Source organism: Acinonyx jubatus, chromosome B1 (assembly GCF_027475565.1).
Source record: "Acinonyx jubatus isolate Ajub_Pintada_27869175 chromosome B1, VMU_Ajub_asm_v1.0, whole genome shotgun sequence".
In the NCBI taxonomy this organism is placed as follows: Eukaryota; Metazoa; Chordata; class Mammalia; order Carnivora; family Felidae; genus Acinonyx; species Acinonyx jubatus.
The window spans coordinates 71,867,889-71,880,948 of record NC_069382.1 but is presented as its reverse complement, the minus strand read 5'-3'; the positions used below and the strand labels follow the sequence as shown (position 1 = coordinate 71,880,948).

Genomic DNA, 13,060 nt, shown 5'->3' with positions numbered 1-13,060 from the left:
CAGCAAATTCTCACTAAGAATTTGAAAATGCTGCCTTTTCTTTTTGATCATCTGGATGACCACATTTTAACTGAACCCCACCATGTGATTTAGGTGTTGTGTTTTCTTGGCATTTGTGGTTGAATGTTGGCACCACGTAATTACCAAAATGATAGCATTTAACATTCAAATATGCTGGTAAGCACGTCTGGCTGCTATTAGGTTGGCAACTTCTAATGTGAAAATCACAATAACCATTCCTCACCCATTCCTCAACTGCTGTTCAGTAGAAGGTTTATTGACCCAGGAGTCTAAACACTAGAAGTGCCCAAAGAACAAAATTGTCCTAAATGATTTTAAAATAATGTTTAAAAAATATCTCTATGGCAATAACGAATGATTAGCTCTAGAGTGTTTGCTCTAGTGAATGGTCTGAGAATTCAGAGGGCCAGGTAGCATGGGGCAAAAGGATATGTGAAGGGCCATAAGTGGTCACTGTGGAATCATTGCTGTTCTTCCTCCATCCCTCCTTCTCTCTCTCTGCCTTGTGAATGAGAGGGGTTAGTGGTGGTTCTGGGTTGTTCATGTTTTGGTAGGTAATGACCGCGCCAAAGTGTTAAATTTGAAGTATTAAGTAGAACTTTGACAAATACGTCTAACATATCCCATTTCTTAACCTAAATACTGGGGAAAAAAAGAACGAGATGCATTCATGAAATACTGCAGTGGAGCAAGTGTTTTTTCCATGCTAGTATGCTTTTGGATTTAAGGCTCTAGAAATAGAGGGAATCTCAATCAAGCCACGTGTCTGGACATACCAAAAACAAAAAAACAAAAAAACAAAAACAAAAACAAAAAACCCCCCACAAAACCAGATTCAGACTGTGAATGTCAAATTATTTTAATCAATTCCACAGACAGAGTTACTTGTTTGCAGTGAATTTTGCACTTGAAGGGAGCTTCCATAGGGCAAGATTCTGGTTTTTTAAGTTGTTTAATGTATTGACATGTTGATTTGGTACACAAGAAAGTGGAATGGTGTGTCCGAATAATGGTGTTTAATTGTTGAGGCTAATGAGAGAAGAAAAAGGTAGGCTTCATATGTAAATGATGTCCGTCTGCCAAATGATGTAGTTCACCATGTGGAGGAAATGTTTGCATTTGTTAAAAAAGAGAAAAGAGATTGCAGAGCTGACTCATCACATGGAAAACAGTAGCATAGATGCTGGATTCAAATGATGTCACCCTGTAGCAATTAGTCACATATAGTCATGTTGTGAATAGCGTTTGGCTTTGGGATATTACTAATACCTGGTTCTTCCCATTTGGTCGCTAATATACTGAAGTGTAATCCACCAGGGCAGGTATTTTTGCCAGTTTGGTTGATTGCTGTGTCTCCCCCACCTGTTACACCTCTTACGCCTGATACATAATAGAACCTCAATACAAACCTTTTTGGAATGATTACATTTAAATTTTGTTGGTTTTAGGGGTACCTGGGTGGCTCAGTTGGTTAAGCATCTGACTCTTGATTTCAGCTCAGGTCATAATCTCACAGTTCATGAGTTCAAGCCCTGGGCCTGGACTTCTCTGTTGGGCTCCTCACGGACAGCCAGTCAGCTGGGACCCTGCCTGAGACTCCCCCTCTCCCTCTGCCCCTCCCCCACTCACGTGAGGGCTCTCTCTCGCAAAATAAATAAATATTTTGTAAAAATTTCATTGGTTTTATATTTTTGTTGTATTAATCTGTAGATTTGTTTTTGTTTTATGATTGGCTGAGAATGGTATGCCATAGAACTTTGAACCTAGTTCTATGCTGTGCACATTTAAATAAGATTAAAAATGGTTAAATCCAACAATGAGAGTCTTTTATTTTATAGGTTTCTACACCTTCCTCCTGTTTGTCCAACACAGTGATGCAATAGGAATAATCAAGTTACAAAATGTATTTTGTGTGTCACAGGAGAAGGGAAGTAGAAAGTGGAGCAAAGCAGAGAGAAGAGGAAAGAGGGGTGCTTGGGTGCCTCAGTCAAAGTGTCTGACTCTTGATTTCGGCTCAGGTCATGATCTTGTGGTTTCATGGGTTTGAGCCCCGTGTTGGGCTCTGTGCCAGCATCCTGGAGCCTGCTTGGGATTCTCTCTCTCTCCCCCTCTCTCTCTGCCCCTCCCCAACTCACGCTGTCTCTGTCTCTCTTAAAGTAAATAAATAAACTTAAAAAAAGAGAGCGAAAAGGAAAGAGATTAGAGATGATAGTAAGATTAAGAACCTGAGGGATTACCAGGAGAAGGACACCATTATTGCTGCAGTGGGTTGAATAATGACCCCTTGCCCCAAAAAAACCATGTGTACCCAGAACCTGCAAATGAGACCTTATTTGAAATATGGGTCTTTGCTATTGTAATTAAGGTAGGGATCTCGAGATGAGATCATTTTGGATCAGGGTGGGCCCTAAGCACAATGGTGGGTGTCCTTATAAGAGATGGAAGAGGCAGAGGTGCACAGCCACACAGACAGGAAGGTGGTGTGCAGGAGGCAGGGATTTAACTGACGCATGTACACGCTGAGCGAAGCTACGAGTTGTGGGCAGCCACTGGATGACAGAAGAGAGGCAGAGAGCAGATTCTTGCCCAGAGCCTCCAGAAGGAACCAAGCCTGCTGACACTTTTTAATTTCAGACTTTTGGGCCTCCAGAGCTGTGAGAGAATCTGTTGTTTTAAGCCACCAAGTGTGTGGTAGTTTTTTACAGGAGCCCTAGGAAACTGACCCAATAGTACTATGGCAAGATAAATAAAACACATCTTTAGAACCGGTGAAACATTTAAAAAAATATTTTAAATATTTTGTTTTCTTATATCCCCCCCCCCCCAAGCCCTGCTAATAATGTGTCTTCTTAATGGGTTAACACTTGAGAAAATGAGCAGCTCAACTGAAAGACTTTTTAAAAACCACCTTACCCTGACCATGTTACGTTCACAAAACAGATTTTTTTTTGCACTCAGGTCTTTTTTTCTTTGACCAGTGCCTCGGTTATTGTCACAGGTTCTGCCCTCTTTCATGGTGAACACACATCTGCCTGTCTGTGGGCACACACTCCAGTCAGGGTTTGAATTTCGTTGTTCCTCTCTCATTAAGATAAAGGGCAAAAATAAGAGGTGGTTAGCTTGCTAAGCAAGTTATTCCAAATGGTTGTTGCTAGCATCAAAAACCAATGCTAGGCTCGGTACCACGTGTCTCCCATTGACTAATGTTATAATCTGTCTGGGCTTAATCATTGTCACATTTTCATGCATTGTCCGATAATCATTAATCTCCTTCTTCATGTGAGGAAGACTTTTCAATGTGGCTGTCCAGAAGTTAAAGAGGAAAACTACTTAAAAAAAATAGGTAGTTTAAAAACCCAATTTAAAAATATTTCCATATATTCACTGAATACATAAAATATCAAATAATCATTGAATAAGTGCCACAGCCATGAGGTTTTATTCCTGGCAGGAAGATCCATAAATTAGATCAGCATGGGCCCTGCAATCTGCTCTTGAGAAACCTGTGCATTCCTTTCCTGTCACAATGGCTAGAAAAGGCACTTTATATTCTACATCCCAAATAAAGCCCTGGGTTTAGAAATGCTAGCGTTTTCATCTGCTTAAATCAGAGTGGGCTCTGAAGGGTGGGGAGGGGGTATTATTTTTCATTTCAACCATTCGAAAGAATTAGCTTTCCAGAAGAACTTTGTTCCTATAATAAACCTAACTAGATCTACTTATTCACTCAAAAAATAAATAAGAGAAGAAGAAGAAGAGAAAATGTGGAAGAGCCAAGAATCTGTCAGCTCCATAATAGTGGTTGACCAAGCGCTGGCGTTGAACTCTTGCAGGATTTCTGCAGGGCCCGAGGACTTTCACAGAGGAGGCGAGTCTCACAAGGAAACAACCCCGGCGCAAAAAAGGTCAGAGTCTGACTAAACCAATGTGCTCTGCAGTGTGGGAAGAGGTGGTGCATCTCCGAACTTCATTTCTTGGTTGGGATATTTTACGAAGCAAAACTGCTGTCTCCTCCACCCAGGGGAGAAGGGGATTGTCTCACCAGGAGAATGTCCTCAGTTGAGGAGTGGTTAGAATGATGTTACATGTATATTCCTGAAAGCTGGGTGTAAGTCAACTTTAAGAATTGAATGAAGCTTTATTGAGATATGATTGACACATGATGTTGTGTAGGTTTAAGGTATACAGTGTGATGATTTAATATATGTATACTGTGAAGTGATTACCACAGTAAGGTTTGTTAGCACATCCATCACCTCACACAGTTGCCTTTTGTGTGTGTGTGTGTGTGTGTGTGTGTGTGTGTGTGTGTGTGGTGAGAACATTTAAGATCTGTTCTCTTAGCAACTTTCAAGTGTATAAGTGTGTGTGTGTGTGTGTGTGTGTGTATCATAGAATTGTTAACTATTGTCAACATGCTGTATATCACATCCCCATAACTTATTCATCTTATAACTGGAAGTTCATACCCTTTGATCAACATCTCCCTCACTTTCCCAACACCCCAATCCCTGGCAACCACCATTTGATTCTCTGTTTCTGTGAGGTTGGCTTTTGTTAGAGTCCACATACAAGTGAGATCACGTGGTTTTTGTCTTTCTCTGTCTGACTTACTTCACCTTAGCATCATGCCCTCGAGGTCATCCGTGTTGTTGACAATGCCAGGCTTTCCTTCCATTGATGGCTGAAAAATATTCCACTGTAAAACTGAACGAAGTTAGATTGGCACACTTGACTAATTTTTGTGTTATGTTTCCATGTGTTGGGTTTACCCACAGTGAAGCCCCTCGACCAGGGAGCAAAGAGACAGGGGACCAGTAATGGAGACAACAGATGCTATGGAGACAGTTCCGGGTGGACACAAATTGTTCCTTCCTCATTTACTAGCACTGTGACCTTAGGGAAAATATTGGATCTAGCTGACTCTCTATTTCCTCAGCTGTAAAATGAGGACAACTACAGAGAAATTCAGAGGGTTGATGCTGGGGGATTAAATGATGTAACACGGGCCAGAAGCTCGCTGTGGTCCCTGGCCCCCGGGAGGTCTTCTTTGTGAGGCCCACCAGCTCACTATTATCCTCTGCCTGCTAACCAAGTGAGCACCCTTCAGTAGTCCCACTTCTCTCTCTAGGATCCTATGTCGTGGCATGCTTAAATATTCCTGTATTTCTAAGTTCAGTTAAGATTGGGTGTGTCTATAAGTAATACAGACCCCAAATAGTAGTAGTTTAAACAAGGTAGGAATTTATTTCTCTGCAGAAGTCTAAGGGTAGAGAGTGCAGATGGCTGTTCTGTACATGAATCCTCTGGGACTGAGGCAAACTTCCTTTTTGTTCCTGCATCGTGCATCTTTCTATTCCAAGCTACTTCATGATCCATGGTGGCTGCTCTAGCTCCAGCTACCATGTCTCCATTCCAGCTAACATAAATGAAGGAGGAATAAAGAAAAAAAAATAGGCAAAGACATTCCCTACTGTCTTTTCACAAAACATAAAAACACTTTCATCTTACTACTCATTGTCCAGAACTTAGGCACATGATCACTCCTAGCTATAAGAAAAGTTGGGGTATGTCCAGCCTACAAGTGGGGTTTCAATACTCTGGAAAGGGAGGAATGGATACTGGTGATACTCTGCACTCATAGCTCTGCATTAACAGTCATTTCAGTTACTGTCCACATGCATAGATGTTTTCTATACACCCCAAGAGTGGCTTGTTTTCTGAACATGATCACTGTCTGCAAAGCCTATTCTTCTCGACTCTCATTATGGGCAGAGAGGCAGAATTTGATGAGTCATTGCCTCCCCGCCCAAACAAAACACAGTTGAAGGGGAGTGGTTCTCCAAGGAACAGGTGGTGCTAGTAAAAGAAGGGGAGACAGAATTCTGGGCAGACCAAACCAAAGTATGTCAACTACATTCTTGCAACTTGTTGAGGGGGAAGTGTTTTCAACAGAACCCATGAATAAAAGGAAAACTAAATGAATGCCAGTGGAACCATCTTACAGCCCTAATTCTGGCTGTTGATGGTCAAGAAGCCCTCTGACGGCATGACTGGCCCAGAGGTCCTCACTCACACTGGGAGTGCTACACTGGAATCAGGTAAGCCTGGGGCTGCTCACAGGCATGGCCCCGTCCCTTAAGAATACACACACACACACACACACACACACACACACACAGAGGAAGAAAGAGCGTGCGCGCATGAGAGAGATAGGAAGAAAGAGAGCATGAGAGAGAAAAAAATGAGCTTTGATGACATATTGTAAGTCCTTGGGAGTCCTTGAGGCCAACTCTACCTTATGTCTGTTTTATATCTAAAATAAGTCCTCTACTTAAAGTTGAGTTGCATTTCTGTCATTGCAACTGAGAGATTTGTGACAAATGTATGTCTCTCCTTCAAAATCCATGAGAAGAAGTGTTCATAGACCTGGCTGTGATTCTGAACTATCAAAGTACTTTGGTTTTAAAGCTAAGACTTAAAAAGAAAAAAAAATCATGGTATATGTATTAAGTAAAGTTAACATTTTAAAATGTCACTATTGTAGAGAGATTTGAAACATGGAGTATGGATTCAGAGTGCCCAAATCTGGGTTCTCCATTTGGTAGATGTTTTTGCAAACTTAATCTGTCAGTGTCTCAGAGACATAGTAATAAAACCTATCTCATAGAAGTGTTCTGGGGTTCAGTAAAAGAGTTAACATTGGTAAAGCATCTAAAATAATGCTTAGCCCATAGCAGGTACTTCCTGGGTGTAGTGCTATTCTGGATCCATTTGTAAATTACTAAGATTTTTTTCTCTGGGGTTTCAGGTATAGATGTTTGACTTAATTTTACTCCTTTGTTCATGAAAAGGTTAATAAACATCTTGTAAAACAACTACTCTATAATTTGCAAACTTAATATTGCCAGATTTTTTGTAGATTAAGATTGCTTCGAACAAGGTAAATCTATACAGAATAAAATGTGGCACAGTTTCTCTGACAGTTATTTGCTATAGAATTCTCCACATAAATCCAGTACTAGGATGGGATATAGCTTTTGCACACTGTCTAGTCTATCACTGCAATGACCTCATCTCTCAGTAATATTTTCTGGAGATTATTTGAAAAGTTGGGGCTCAGAAGTGTTATGTGCCATAGCAGGTACTTTAAGCAGAGCAGGACTGTTGTCTTAGAATCATGGCAGCTGACTCTGCAGACAGTCAGCAGAGCGTCAGAAATCATGAAGTATCAGGATTCCAAATTTGTAGAAGAGCCGGACCATAGCGTGCAGGTCTAAAGAATTAGGTTACATTAACGAAATCTGTATCTGACCAACTGACACTTTCTGAATCCCACGGAGGATGATGTTGACCATGTGCTATGTCCTGGAATTACGCATAATCTGGGGACATTCTGTGAAGGAACACCAGCTTTTGGTTACATACGTGTAAAGCTCTTGGTATACTCCCCTATTGAACAGAAATGCCTATTTAGATGTTAATGCTTCTGCAGACCCTCATCCAAACATTCAAATGAACACTCTCTCCTCTAGGCCAGGCTGCCACCTGCCTTATCATGAGAAAAGGATTGCCTTGGCCTTCAAGAAGACCCCTTGTAACTTCTCAAGGCTGGCTGTTTGTAGCTACAAAAATATGTTTCTCTGTTTCTGACCCCCTCCCCCCATCTAGATAGATGCTTTTTTTCCAAAGCCAAATCACAGAATGCTAGAGCCTGAGGTGATGGAGGGATCCTCTTTTCTCCCTGCTTTATTCTATAGATTTGAGAACAGAGGCCCAGAAGGCAAGAACCTATCCAAGGTGATGTAGCCAACAGCAGTGATCCAGACTGTGTCCTGAAAGATCGCCAACCATTATTTTTCCCCCCAGTCATTATTAATATAAGAGCAGAGAGGTAGTTTTTCTCTGTGAATTCATTTGCATGTGACGTATTAGCATTATTTGCACATTCCACTGAATCAGTAAATTCAAGGGATAGCTAAGCAGGAGTTTGAGCAAGCCAGGACAGTTCAACAGTGCGACTCTAGGACAGACCTGCTCCTTTGGACCTGACACTCCAGTGCCAGTTGCATAACTGACGTGGCGGTCTGACTTATCACCACTCTGAGGAAATCTTTGCCAAGAGTGGCTAGCTGGGAATTGTCACGCTTGTCATCAGAACAGAGGGTAAGGTATTTCATTAGGTAGACCCAGCCTGTTTCTCCCATCCAAGTACTAACCAGGCCCGACTCTGCTTAGCTTCCGAGATCAGACGAGATTGGGCGCGTTCAGAGTGGTATGGCCGTAGACAAACCCAGCCTGTTTCTAATACCCTGCAGTGTATGTGAAAGTCAGTGGTTGCTTACTAGCTTGTGACAAATAATTAGAGGCAGGAAAATGCTATTTTTCTACAGTTGGCATCAAGTCTAGATCGTGTTTCCACACCTAAATGTATCCTCACAGCTAATACTATGTTGCTCTTGATTGCTGCAGAACTGGTGGCACTGCCAACTTTTCATCTTTAAAACTATTCCTGTCATAAGCTTTTTGGCTCTTGACCACAGTGCAAGCTGTGCACTGTGCAAGATCTTGTTACTAGCTGGTTTGCTAAAGGCAGTGTAGCCAGAGGTGAAAGAGAAGGTATAAATCAAGAAAATAATTGTGATCTGAAGTTTCTCTTGTTCAGAACTTGAGCAAATATTCATACGCAAAGTAGAAGCTCTCTGACAATAGCTGTTATTGGAAATGGCCTTTAAAAGGTAAAGACTTGATTCTTAAATGCTTCTGACCTATGTTCCCCTATTTTTCTACATGTCCATGAGTATTCTTTGCTTTCTTTCCATCTTCTCTCCCTTTCTCTCTTCTTTAGTCCTTCCAAATGACCTTTACAATGTTGGAATTCAAGGTAAGGCCAAATGTTCCATGGCTTCCAACTATGAAGGTGCTAGAGCATTGGTTCTGCTGCCCAAGTGGGTTTTCCACTTTCCTGGATGGCCTAGTTCTGCTGCCATGGAAGACAAGAGTCATGTGGAGTGGTTGTGGGAGGCAGTTCCTGAGTCCTAATCCGGGACCACTTCGGGTCCAACTGAGACCACCAGCAGTGGCTTTGGCAAGTGTTTGTGTACAAGAAAGACTGCATGGTCTAGTGGGTGGAAAGAGCACTGTGCTCAGGACAAGGTCAACTGGGTTCTGGTCTTCCTTTCTGTGTGGTCCTGAGAAGATACCCTAATTTCTCTGAGCATCTTTTTCTTCATCTATTAAGTGACCATACAATATCTAATTCCTTTCCAGTTCCAATGTTCATGATTCAGGAGACTCAATTAGATCCAAGGCATATCCAATTCCATTTAATAAGACTCATGTTATGATGGGGTTCCTTTCTACATTCTCAAAAGAAAATAAAAATAGATATTTGTTTTGGAGTAACAGTAATTGAACATGACTGCTTTTGGTAAAATTCCAGCATCAAGGGGTTTACTAAGCATTGATGGAGGAGCAGAATGAGCAGAGGATCTAATCTGGCTTTTCATTTTAAACTGGAGATGATTTGTTCATTTTCAAAGCACTCATGTACCCAGAAAGTATCAGATAACAACAAAGTACAGTCAGAATTCCATGGAAATCCGTTATTCCCATAGCAGGTAGTGTTGCACAATTCTCCAGTCAAGAGAGTGTCACTATGATAACCACAGGGACCCCTGAGCCAAGTGTCCCCCTGTTCACCCAGTGGACTACCTCCAGAGCTACAATCACCCTGCTCCCTATACTTCATTGAATACATTCACATAAATGGAAATTGTTGGAGAAAACAAAATTTGTGGTTAAATACTAGGGATTAAAGAGGAAAAACAAAACTAAATGAGAACTCTTATTTATGAAATGTTGAAATTTAAAAAAATCAATGCCCTCCAACAACGTGATTCATGTAATCATCTAAGCCAGAGGCTCTCAGCTTGGCGTGGGGATCCACTGGTAAGCCTCTATCCATTTGGGATTTGTTGAAAATAGTATGTGAGGATATATTAAGTGTAATCGTTTTTTTTTTTTAAGTTTATTTATTTTGAGAGAGAGAGAGAAAGCAAGCAAGGGAGGGGCAGAGAGAGAGAGAGAGAGAGAGGGAAAAAGAATCCCAAGCAGGCTCTGTGCTGTCAGTGATCGACACACAGTTCTATCTCATGAACCATGAGATCATGATCTGAGTCAAAATCAAGAGTCAGATGTCTAACCAACTGAGCCACCCAGGCGTCCCAATGTAATAGTTTAAAGTAACCCATTTGCAAAATTTCATATAAAAAATGAAAGCAGACTCAAGGTTATTCCTTTAATATTTATTTTTCTCTCATTGGACTCCAGTGTTTTTAGAAGTCGAGGGTGAAAAGCACTGAATCAAAATTAGGATACAGAGATCTGTGTGTTCCCCTGAGAGTGTCGATGAGACTAGGTCTTGTGTATGAACTTATCTGACCTGGCAGGAAAAAAAGTTGAAAATATGCTGAGCTGTGAAACAGTCTCACATCAACCTATATTGAGCAATCACCAGGGACTCGCCAAGAATGAAAATTTATAAATATATAATTTCTTTCTCACTGGGATTATTGTGCATGTACATGCGCACACGCACTCAACTTTATTATGTAAGGTACACATGTTCATTGCAAATAAATGAGTATATTTAGATAAATATAAAAGTAAACTGTATTCCCAAATGCAATAATGGTAACCTATCTCAAAGAGTTCCTCTGATAATTAAATGAGTGGATGTAAATGCGGTGGCAGTGCCTGGCCCAGAGCAAGCAAGCACAAATGAGGGTGTTAATTATGGTAATTATCATATACTTTGGTGTATATCCTTTTGATTTCCCCTCCCAACTGTTCCCCCCTCAGTATTTCCCAAATCAATAAGTGGCATTCTCATTTTTAAAAACTTATTTGGCCAAACATTTCACTGCTATCTCTCTCGCTCCTCCCTCTACCTCATGCCAAATCCTGTAGAACAGATAAACCTGGTGATTGTACTTTTAATTTAACTACTTCTCACCAGATCCCTTACTACCACCCTTGTTCAAGCCATCGGCATCTCCTGCCTAAACTATGGCAATGACCTTTGAACTGGTCTTTCTGCTTCCACTCTTGTTCCTTTACAGACTATTCCCCACCCAGCAGTCAAAATCCTCTGTCACTTTCCTGCTCAAAACCCTCCAGTGGTTTCCCAAAACCCTTGCTAAGCTCACCTCACCTCCCACTAGCTCCCAGCCGTGGGTCCTTGCTGTGCCATGGTTATGCCTACCATGCTTTACTCCGAGCATTTGAACTGGGTTTCATCCAGGGAGGGCCTTGCTGTCCGTCCCTTCTTACAGATTTCTATCCACATGTCATCTCTTCAGAGAATTCTTCCCCAAGCACACTATTTAAAATAGTTCCCTCCTCTACACTTTAATTCTTTACCCTACTTTACTTTTATTCACAGCACTTATGCCTTTCTGCAATTATATTTATATTTATTTGTTTACTGGCGCTCTCTCCACCCTTCTAGATTGTAAATTGTGTGAGCGTGGGATGTTTTGTTCACTGCTGTCTCCCCAGTGCCTGGAATAGTGCCTGGAACAGGAAGAACATAGAAATGCTCCACATGTGTTTGGTGAATGGATGAATGAACAGACATCCTCTCTATCCATATATATGTTATAAACTTTATCATACTATACATTGTTTTGTGCGCCACTGAAGCATTCTATATTGCATTGTGTGAATTTTTTCTGTCAGTAAATAGACTTTCATGACATTATTCTTATTGGTGGCACAATAGATCTTCGCATGGTGAATGGATGCACAATAATTAATTGAAACAATGTTTTATTAATGGACCTTCAGACTAATTTCAACTTTTTTCAAATTATTAAAAACTACTGACACAGACATCTTTAGGAACACCCTTAAATATAACCACAGGATAAGTTGTTGGAAGTTACATATGACTTTAAGTATGTTCATCTTGGGGGTTTTATTATATCAGATAATCTTCCAGAGGGGTTGCACTGATTTTGATCCCACCATCAGTGTCGAGGCAACATTTATTGCAAGGCTTGTGTTTTATATATAGAAAGATTCTGAAGGCAGAGAGCAGGATTTCATTTACTGAACTTGAATAGCACCCAAGAAAAGTGAAATATACTCAGCAACATTTAAAATGTTTGGGGGTGGGGTGGTAAGTATGATGAATGTGATGGAGACCATATTGATTTGAAGCATAAGTGCACTTTGGGGCTACTGACTTGCACAGTAGTGACAGACCTCAAAGCCAAGCAGCAGACCAATAATGCTTCTTCCAACCAGTGGGCAAAAAGATTGTAAGACAAATCATGTTGTAAAGCCTGTGTTTCTGCCCTAACGTGGGATGGTTACGCCAATGTACATTTGGGTAAGGAGGAAATGGAGCTCTCCAGGAAATATTGATGCAGGGTTTCAAGGATTCCTGGAGCAAAGATGGTTGGACAATATTCCTGAAGGTAAGGATAGGCAATTTAGTCTTGCCAACACATGTTTCCCTGTGATAAGCTGGCCCCCACTCTCCAGTAATTTCCCTTCTATTGTTGTTAAAATGAAAGATGCCCATGCCAAGAATGACTGATTTTAAAAAAGCATGCACTTCTGTAGTATGATATCTGTTGGTTTTTAATGGACATCCAATAGAAGCAGGATGGTGGTGGGTTACTGTGCCCTGGGAAGCTGGCTCCAAGGAGGTCTAGTAGGCACCTGGTCTTGTGACAGAGTCCTCCCAGTGTTTAACACCCAGGGTTGGTATTATAAGCACTCTTCTACTCTTGCCGTTTTCTGCAACTTTGTGTTCAGAGGGAAGAGCCTGAAAGTGTGATATTCCAGAGGGCTGGGGTAAGTTCTTCAGAAATTCCTGTGAGCCAGGGATCAAGCAAACAAGAAAGTCATGGTGGCGGGTGCAGGAAAGCGGGACCTGTGGTCTCGTATGTGAACTTTCATGGAAATATTCCCATGTTTCTTATCCCTGAATTCTATTCTGGGGGGCTTGAGTGTGCTTCTTTTCCTG

At 41.2% G+C, this 13,060-nt stretch overlaps 1 long non-coding RNA gene across 1 annotated transcript in view; it reads left to right on the top strand.

The window, feature by feature from the left end:
* LOC113601875 (uncharacterized) overlaps positions 1–13,060 on the top strand; it is a 379,003-nt gene that overhangs the window by 145,648 nt on the left and 220,295 nt on the right. The gene's annotated exons all lie outside the window — the stretch shown is intronic.